At 50.8% G+C, this 8,587-nt stretch overlaps 1 long non-coding RNA gene across 1 annotated transcript; it reads right to left on the minus strand.

The window, feature by feature from the left end:
* Window positions 1-4,358: 4,358 nt before the first annotated feature.
* On the minus strand, window positions 4,359-6,765 carry LOC128081456 (uncharacterized). The gene is made up of 5 exons (XR_008207194.1): window positions 6,681-6,765; window positions 5,193-5,253; window positions 5,037-5,113; window positions 4,634-4,681; window positions 4,359-4,490 (listed from the first exon to the last, which is right to left on the minus strand). It is a non-coding gene; the product is annotated as an uncharacterized LOC128081456 (long non-coding RNA).
* Window positions 6,766-8,587: the final 1,822 nt, after the last annotated feature.

Consider the following 8,587-nt stretch of genomic DNA (forward strand, 5'->3'; position numbering starts at 1 on the left):
AGGGCTCAATTTGCAGAGCACAATGGGATGTTTTTCTCTGTAAATGCTAAAGGTGGGACACTTGTTTGCCTGCTTTTAGCGCATAAATGCTTCTTGCAAGCAGTGGCATTTGTTTCTTTCACATATCTGAGGTAAAGGAATGGCACGGAGGTGGTAACTCTCTCGTATGGGGCACACAGAGCTGTTTCTCTGGGCAGGAACACATGCTATGCACACCGTGACCGTGCTCTACACTTTCTCTGCTCTTCCCATCACCTCCTGCATGGATGAGACTTCCATCAGACCTGAAAATCCTGTTGTGCAGAGACAAGTTTCCCCATTTCTAAAATGCCAGAAGGAGGAAAGAGTCGGCGTCCCAGCCAAGAAATGGCAAAGGGATTGCAGTACTGCCACAGCACAGGGATGCAGCACAGCTGGATAAGGGCCAGAGCAGCCTGCATAGGATGAGGCTCTGCATAGGATAAGGCTCTGGGCCGTGTTTCTGCACCTGTGCAGCCCTGCTCCTGCCTGGATCCTGGCTCATCTGCATGCAGCACCCTTCAGAGTTCGGCCAAGGAATGACTTCTACACCTCAGTACGTGCAAACAGCACGCAGGGATCATTTGCATCACACGCCTCCCAGCGTGTCAACAAGCACAGCAGCTTCCTGGAATTTTTGCCATCTTTGCATCATCCTGTTTCTCTGTCCAGGTCATTGTGCAGCTGCCAGGTTTCTCTGTTTGCAGCACGCAGTTCAGAGCCAGTTCTGCTCAGTGAAGGAAAGGAGGGAGGTGGTGGAGGAGGCAGCTGTGCTCACGGCTGTAACACACACCTTTTCTTTCAGCTCTCTGCAGGAGCTCTGTGCCTGCTTTCTGTCTGGTGGCTACAGCACTTTGCCACACTGTTCTGCACTGACTCGATGCTGGGCAGACAGCAGTCACATCAATTACAGTGTTGTTCCTGAGCCCCAAAACTCAGCTGTTCCTCTGTAACAAGGATCAGCTGTATGCAAGGTTGGGAAATTGAAGAAAGCTTTAATATTTTCCTTTAAAGAAAACTTTAATATTTTCTTTTCAGAGTCATACAGGCTGTGCCCGGGGCATCATCATTCCTAGAGGAACGTGTTGGCTGTCACATGGACAGGGCAGACAGTGCTGTGATGTAATGCTTTCCCAGTGCTCATGTAACTGGGCATCCTGGAGATAGGAGAGGAAGGAGGGGGAACTCAGGTTTGTATCTGGCCTGTATCACTCATACAGACTCCTTGGCAATGAGGGGGGCAGAGCATTGTCACACATCTTGCAGCAAGTCCTATAGAAAACACACATAGGTGCTCTTTTCCACGGGCACAGATGCAGAAACACTGAAGTCAGAATTATCCCCATTCTCTGGGTGGTTGCCCTGGGATGTGTGGCAAAACTACAGTGCAGGATACCCGTGGTGCAACCACGGTGCATGGTTACAATCAGCTCATTGGTGTTCCAGGAACAGCTGCAGCCCACCATCTGCAGGAGCAGCATTTCTGCCTGTGCCTTCTACCCGTGCTGGTTTGCCCCCTGGTCTTTGGATTCTAGGTGCCCACCCAGCACAGCTTTGGAGGGCTCAGAGTGCTGTTTCTCCATGGATTCATCACCCTTAAGCCCCTTCTGGTGGATCTGCTGGAGGAAATTGCATGTGTTCCTTCACAATCAGCCCAGCACTGCTGCTTCGTGGATGTTACGAATGCATTGCAGTTGGGTTTGGAGAATAAGAGCCCCTCTTTGCTTCCCTGAAAGAGCAAACATGGGAGTCTGAGGAGAAGGCAATTGCAGAAGAGAAAAGAAAAGAGTGCTGTGAAGGAGTGCAGGATTGCTACACTCAGAGCTGTTTTTATGAAAAAATGAATCCAGGCACTGCAGTGAATAAAGCTCCAGTGGAACTTCCAGCTTTTCATTCTAACATAGCAACAAACAATTTACACCTATTTAGAATGAGAGGACAAACTGTAGAAGAGCTCAGCACAAAGTATCCAGGGAGCCAGAGTGGAAGGAGAAAACTCACCCTCCCAATGCACCCTCCGCTTGTGAAACACGTGTTCTGATGTGGTTTTCCTTTTCCTACTATTTAGCCCTAAAATAGAAGGGTTGGTCTGTAGGAAGTCTCTGCCCGGCGCCCTGCAGGGATTACCAGATCATAGCAAGGCTGCAGGAATCGGCTTTTCTGGGAAACTCGGGACTTCTGACTGTTTCCACTTCTTGATGGAATGAAAAAAAGCTGCTCGCAATTTTCCATGGAGGTCACTTGGGAACAAAGGAAAGATTTCTGTTTGATCTGTACCTCGGAGAAGCTCTTTTCCATACAGGACAGTTTATGTAACAACACGCCCTTGTTTGCTGAATGCAGCCCCGAAGTGCAAGATGGAAAATTTCGTAGCAAAACAGAGGTCCAGCCTTTCTGATCTGAAATCTTTCATATTCAGAGAATAATAATAATAATTTAAAAAAGGAAAAAATGGGAAAAAAAAAAACAACACTGTAAGGGGGCATTTCTACAATAAATGATGCAGAAATCCATCTTCTCTCCATGCCCAGGGTCTCATGGCAGCTGTGCTTCTGCATGGTTTGTGCATGGTCCCTTCAGCTGCTCCCTGAGCTCAGGCTGCACACCTCCTGCTGCCTCGGGGAGGTTATATAAAGAGGAGAAGATGTGTGTAAACAAGGCTTGCTTAAGTAACTCCCTGGCTGCCAATTTCTCTTGCTGTCTCCTTTTCCTACTCCACCCTCCCCTGAGCTGGATGGACATGATGGGCACTCGGCACGTCTCTGTCCATGCTCTGCTCCCTGCCATCCAAGGGCACATCCAAGGTTGGACTTTGCATAAGTTTTGAGCAGATTCAGTGGTTAAACACCGCAATGGGGACAGATTTGGTGTCCAGCAGTGCTTGGGAAGTGCTCAGCCATCACAGCCTGGGCAAGCCAGAGGTCATGCCTCTCTGTCCCCAGCCACTGCCACCTATGGGGCCATACAGTTCACTCTGCTGAAGGTCCTCAGCATCCCCAAAAGCCAGTTGTTTTGCTTGTGTTTTGCCTCCTGCAGGAAATGTTACTAAAGCCCTTGATACAATTGGCTGGCGTTGATGCTTGTGCTATAATCCCATTCATGTCACCTGGATGCAAACCAGGGCTATGACATAATGAGGAGTTATGGACCGTGGGTGATTTGAAATGGTTTGCATGCCTGCCGCTTTCTGGGGAAACCTCATGGTTTCAAACCAAGGCAGCACACTGTGATGTCCAGAGCACAGTGCAGAACATGGGATGGAGAACCTTTGGGGCTCCTTTGGTTGCTCACACAGCCGTTCACTGGAGCTGTTTTGAGCCACAAAACAGATGCTGTATTTGCACAGAGCTCTGTGCACTGCCCCAGGAAGGGCCCATAAAACACAGTGAGCTTTTCCCTGTCTTGTTACCCACCGGCACCCAGCAACACAGGGATGTGCATATGCTGGATCTGAGCACACGAAGCTCTGGGATTTGGGGCAACATGAGGATGGGTACTATGAACATTGAACCCCAGAGATTCCCACCCTGTGGGAGCTAAGCCCAAAGGCACTGTGGGCGTTCCATGTTTGGATGCAGGCTGTATCCCATGCATGAGTCCCACGTACCAACATAGAGGGCAGTGGAGGCTGCAGTGCCCTATGGGGCTGCTTTACATTGAGGTGTCCTTGTTTCCCTGACTGCAATGCACTTAGGCTCAGCCTTCCAGAACCCACTTTAGCTGCTGGGTTGGTCTGTTTGTCCTGTCTCCATGTTTTCCCTTTAATCTCTGCGTTGGTTAATTAAGACAACATTCCTCAGCATCACTCCTACTGTTTGCTGTGGTTATACAAGAGCCGGCTGCATTTGTTCTAAGAACGCAAAACTTAAAGCAGAAAATTCTGTGGTTTCAAGTAAAATCTTCCAGATTTTGACTGCTAAACCCAAGTTTGTCCGAAATAGTCACTATTGAAGGCGAGAGGTCGTTCGGAGGAAGCCTTACCCAACACCCCGTGAGTTGTTACGAAACCCTCGGCCCCGCTGCCACTCGTCCCAGTCCCGGTAGATGGCAGTGACAGCTCATTTTTCCCATTTTTCCCTTTTTTCCCGGCTCTCCCAGCCGCGGCAGAGCACGGGGCAGCCACATGCTCAGCATCCTGTTAGCATCCCCCAGTTTGGGGTTAATTTTTCCCCTGCGAGTGCTTTTGGTGTGGTTTCGATCAATGGGAAATGCCATCCAGCCATAAGAGTTTCTCTCCATCCTTTTTCACGATCTTGAGCCAGACCTGCTCCCCACCACCTGCCTTTTCATAGCTGTTTTGGGGACAGGCAGCTTGTTGGGATGAACAAATAACATCTCTCTTTGGGGTCCAAATGCTTTTATTTGGCTACCAGTGGCCAGCCCCCTCCAGCATCCCCAGCTCCTCGGCATGCCCAGCAAGTCTACTCCTGGGCTTCCTTATCATCGTCCTCAGCACGGCCCTGGTCCTGGGGCTGGAATAAGAAGAAAAGCAGCATGGTGAGAGAGGAAAGCTGGGTGCTACTGGGTGCCTCCAGGTTCTGAATGCCCCCCAAAAGCAGCATGCATGCAGTGGTTGGTGCTGGGGATCTTCGCTTGGGGCACTCTGGATGCTTACCTCCTCAGTGCTGCTGCTGCTACTCCTGTTGTCACCATCCCCAACTCCCTGCAAAGAGGAAAGGGCAAATGTCACCAGGGGCTCTGCTCCTCCCACCTTCTCCCCCCCCATTTGCTATTCAGGATGGGGAGAAGTTACACAAATAGAAAGAGCCAGGCTCTGAGCTAGCTGTCAATGGAAAAGCCACGTGAGTTCAGGCTGCAGATGGCTCAGCATCAACCACCAGCTGTGAACACCACGAGTCAGGCACCACTGTCCTTCACAACCAGGATATAAATCAAATCTTTTGAGGCTTTCAAAATCCTCCCACAACTCTTGTACAAAGCAACCATCCCCATGCCACCAATACCCCTTTCTGGGGCTGGCCCCATCCTACCACACACCAGTACCAGCATACCCATACCTCATCCTTTTCCTCCTCTGACTCCTGTTTTCTTTCCTCTTCCTTCTCCTCTCTCTCCTTATCTTCCCGTCCAAACCCTACAGTGGGCGCAGGAGGAGGGTCATTAACAGTAGCACCCTCAGGAGGGTCCCTCCCCAGCTCCCATCCCACACTCACATTTCAGGATCGTCGACATTTCACCACAGCCAAAGGGCTCTGGGGCACGAGGTGCTCACTCCTATGGCACACAGAGGAGAGGGAAATCACGGGATTTTTTTCAGGGATGAAAATACTTCCTTAGTCCCTGCTGTTTGTAGAGACCAAGCATGCAGGGAGATACCTTAATTCCACTTCCAAACCCACCTGGGAGCAGGTGGAAACCACAGAAATATTCAAAATATTTTAAATTAAGGGTAAGTAAGGCTCCATACTTCGGGGTTCTGGAGAAGCAACAGATGAGAGACATCCCCCAGGGATGGGATGAGAGCAGGAAGGGAGACGGAGGCAGCAGCAGTAAGAAAACTCTGAGCATTGATTAAGTGCCTGAGCAGTGACAGACGGTGAAGAAAGCAGCTCAGAAGAAGGCAAACAGATTTCTTTAAAAACAGAAAGAACAAACAGAGCCCCCCTCCCCCCCCAAAAAAAAACCAGCACTGGCAGCTTAAACCCTCCTTCTCAGACACAAAGAGCAAAATTGGCACCTGTGGCAAAGGAAAGGCAGCAGGGCAGGGAGCAGGGCCATGCTGCAGGCGGGGGCACTGGGGTCGGCCCTTTGCCCCAGCACACAACTGGAGAGCAGTCTCTGCTCATCACTGGTGGAGGGAGGCAGGAGGTGAAGGCTTTCAATTAATGTTTTTAAGCCCACAAAATGACACTGTTTGTGCGCAGTGAAGCACAAGGCGGCCTCTGGGTTGATAACACTGATCTGTGTTTTCCAAACACGCTCCAGGAAGCCGCAGGCAAAGTGCAGGTTGGGGCTGACAAAGGCACAATGGGTGCAAAGGTAAAAATCTAATTAATAATGAATAGCAATCTACTTCGCTTCCGTAATTTAGAAGTGCAGCTCTTAATTAGAAATAATTACTTTCTAATCTAAAATCATTAAAAAGAATCAAACATTAGCGAAAGGAAAGGCAGCCCCTAGGAAGATGCAGCTGATTCCCTGACGCTGAGTGCCATGCACCAAACAGCAGCTCCTGTTCAGCCCCAGACCCACGGGGCTGCCTCTGCTTTGTACCTCCATGTCGTTCACAGCCATACAGGGCTCCCAGCCTTGGATGGAGCTGTGAGCTAAAGCATGGGCAGGTGAAGCTCAGCTGTGCTGAGCTGTGATTTCCCTTTGCAGCTGACCAAAGCATTGGTGCACATGGAACAGATCGCTGGGAAACGAACCAAGCATTCTTAAACCAATCCCATGTGATACCATGTGCGGTCCCAATGCCTCCAGTCACAACTGAGGAGCACTGCAGCCCTTCCCAGAGAGAACAGGGCATGATGTCCCATCTCCATCCATGAGATGCCCCACAGCAAAGCTGACCCAGGGCTGCTCCTGCCTCACCCTGCACATCAAAACCACACTTCTACTCCCCTCCTCCAGCCCACAGCATCAATAAGCTGGTCTGTAAACGCCCACAGCGACATCGATGATGGAGGAAGGTGTCCTACCTGAAGCAGGAAAGGTGAATGGGCTCCTTGGCATCTGCTGGCAGCAGGCAGTGTGGTGGCTATTTGAGCATTGCGGTCTCCTCCCCAAGTCTCATTTTGGGAGCAGAAAAACTGGCTTTGCCACCCGCCCCGGACAGCACGTGACACTGAGAACGTGACCAGTCACATTCACGCCTATAGAGCCTGGCAGACATTTCTGCCTCCAGCATGGGCAGAAGCACTGAGCTTGACCCCATACCAGCTCTTCAGGGCACTCCATTTGGAATACACCAAGGGCAGAGCCCTGTCAGATACACAGGATGGAACTTGGAGGTCTCCTTAGAGCCAGAAGGCAAGAACCTTCACCGCCAGGTCTTTGCTGCCTCTTCCCAGAGCATCACAGCCCAGGCAGGGCTCCTTCTGCTCATCCTTGCTGTTGGCTTCTGCTCCAACATATCATTAAGCAAATAGCTGTCAGCAGAGAGCAGTTACCAGCAAGTCTAAACACTTGCATAATGTGCTTCCCCTCTAATGCAATGCCCTCGTTTCTAATAGCACCAATATGGGATAATAACAGCAACAATAATGTCAAGAAGGGCTTGTGTACCTGAAAGCTGATTTGTTTTCTCCACCTAATAAAAGGTATTACCTCTCCCACAAGATTTGCCCCATTTAAACCCTTCAAATCTACAGCAAAGTTCCTCCCACAGTAATTACAACTGTAATTGTAACTCATGTGCAAGATGACCCTGGGTACCCTGCAGTAGAGATGCGGCTGCACAGGGGTTACCCACCCCAAAAACCTGCCCATGGATGCACTGAGCTTTCTGGACTAATAAGAGTCCATGCTGGCCCCAAATACAGAGCATGAGTCCTCCCAGCAAGGTTAGATCAGAAGTAAGAGGTAGGCAAGGCACACAGAGATCAGGGTCAGGAGGAGCACGAGGAGCACGACACCAGGTCATCGAAGGGCAGGGAGGATGCTCACTGTCAGGATCAGCTGGAATCCAACCCTGCGTGTCCGAACAGCTCCTGCCATCCCCTGATGAGGATACTCACCCACAGGCATGGTGCTTGACCTTGTTTTGAAAATCATGACCCTATTAACAGCAGTCGCTGCTCCCTGCCTGCCCTGCCAGGCTTGTGGTATGATGATGGGGCACATCCGTCATCCTCCAGCCACAGTCAGGAAGGGCACAGCCCTGGCATTGCTGCAGGGACATGGGGACACAGAGCACCACCCCAGGGCTGTGGATCCTAGGGGCTGCCCCAGCCAGGCCACAGCCAACAGCGCATTGTAACATGAATTTGGTTGTTATCATGTGATGGGACATCAGTGGTCCCAGACCACAAAGCACACCTGAGCTCTGCTCTCAGCCTACAGCAGGCATAGAGCTGCCCACAGATGGAAGGGAACATGGCAGCCGGCACCCAGCATCTGTGCAATGAGCTGCTGTCAAAGTGCAGAGCTGCACTCCCAGAAACATTAATTAGCACAGGACTGGGCATTTATGTCCTCCCACGCTGGATTCGATTACTGTGCTAAGCAGCCTTTGGCTACAGAAGACCAATCTTTCTGCTGAAATCACATCACTACAGACAACTGTTTATTTATGATCCAGCGTGTGTACCTGGGGAAGAAATGCCACAGCCTTCCTCCTCCTGCCACAAGCTCTCCTCTTCCTGCTCCTGAGTCAGAACATTTAATTCATGCTGTGGGTGATTCACGACACCTGGACACCCGTCCCCTCACTCACAGCCACCAGCACTGCTGGCACCAGAGCTGCTGCTACTTCCAAATGAGCAGGACAACCACTCGCCCCTCCTGCGTCAGAGGTTTTGCTGCTGCTGAACGTGTGTGTGTTAATAATGAAAAGTGAGTCCCTGGGAATGTGGCTGGGCCAAGGCTGGGAGCACGTCGGGAGAAG

The sequence above is a fragment of the Tympanuchus pallidicinctus genome, unplaced genomic scaffold (genome assembly GCF_026119805.1).
Source record: "Tympanuchus pallidicinctus isolate F22 unplaced genomic scaffold, pur_lepc_1.0 scaffold21, whole genome shotgun sequence".
Lineage (NCBI taxonomy): Eukaryota > Metazoa > Chordata > Aves > Galliformes > Phasianidae > Tympanuchus > Tympanuchus pallidicinctus.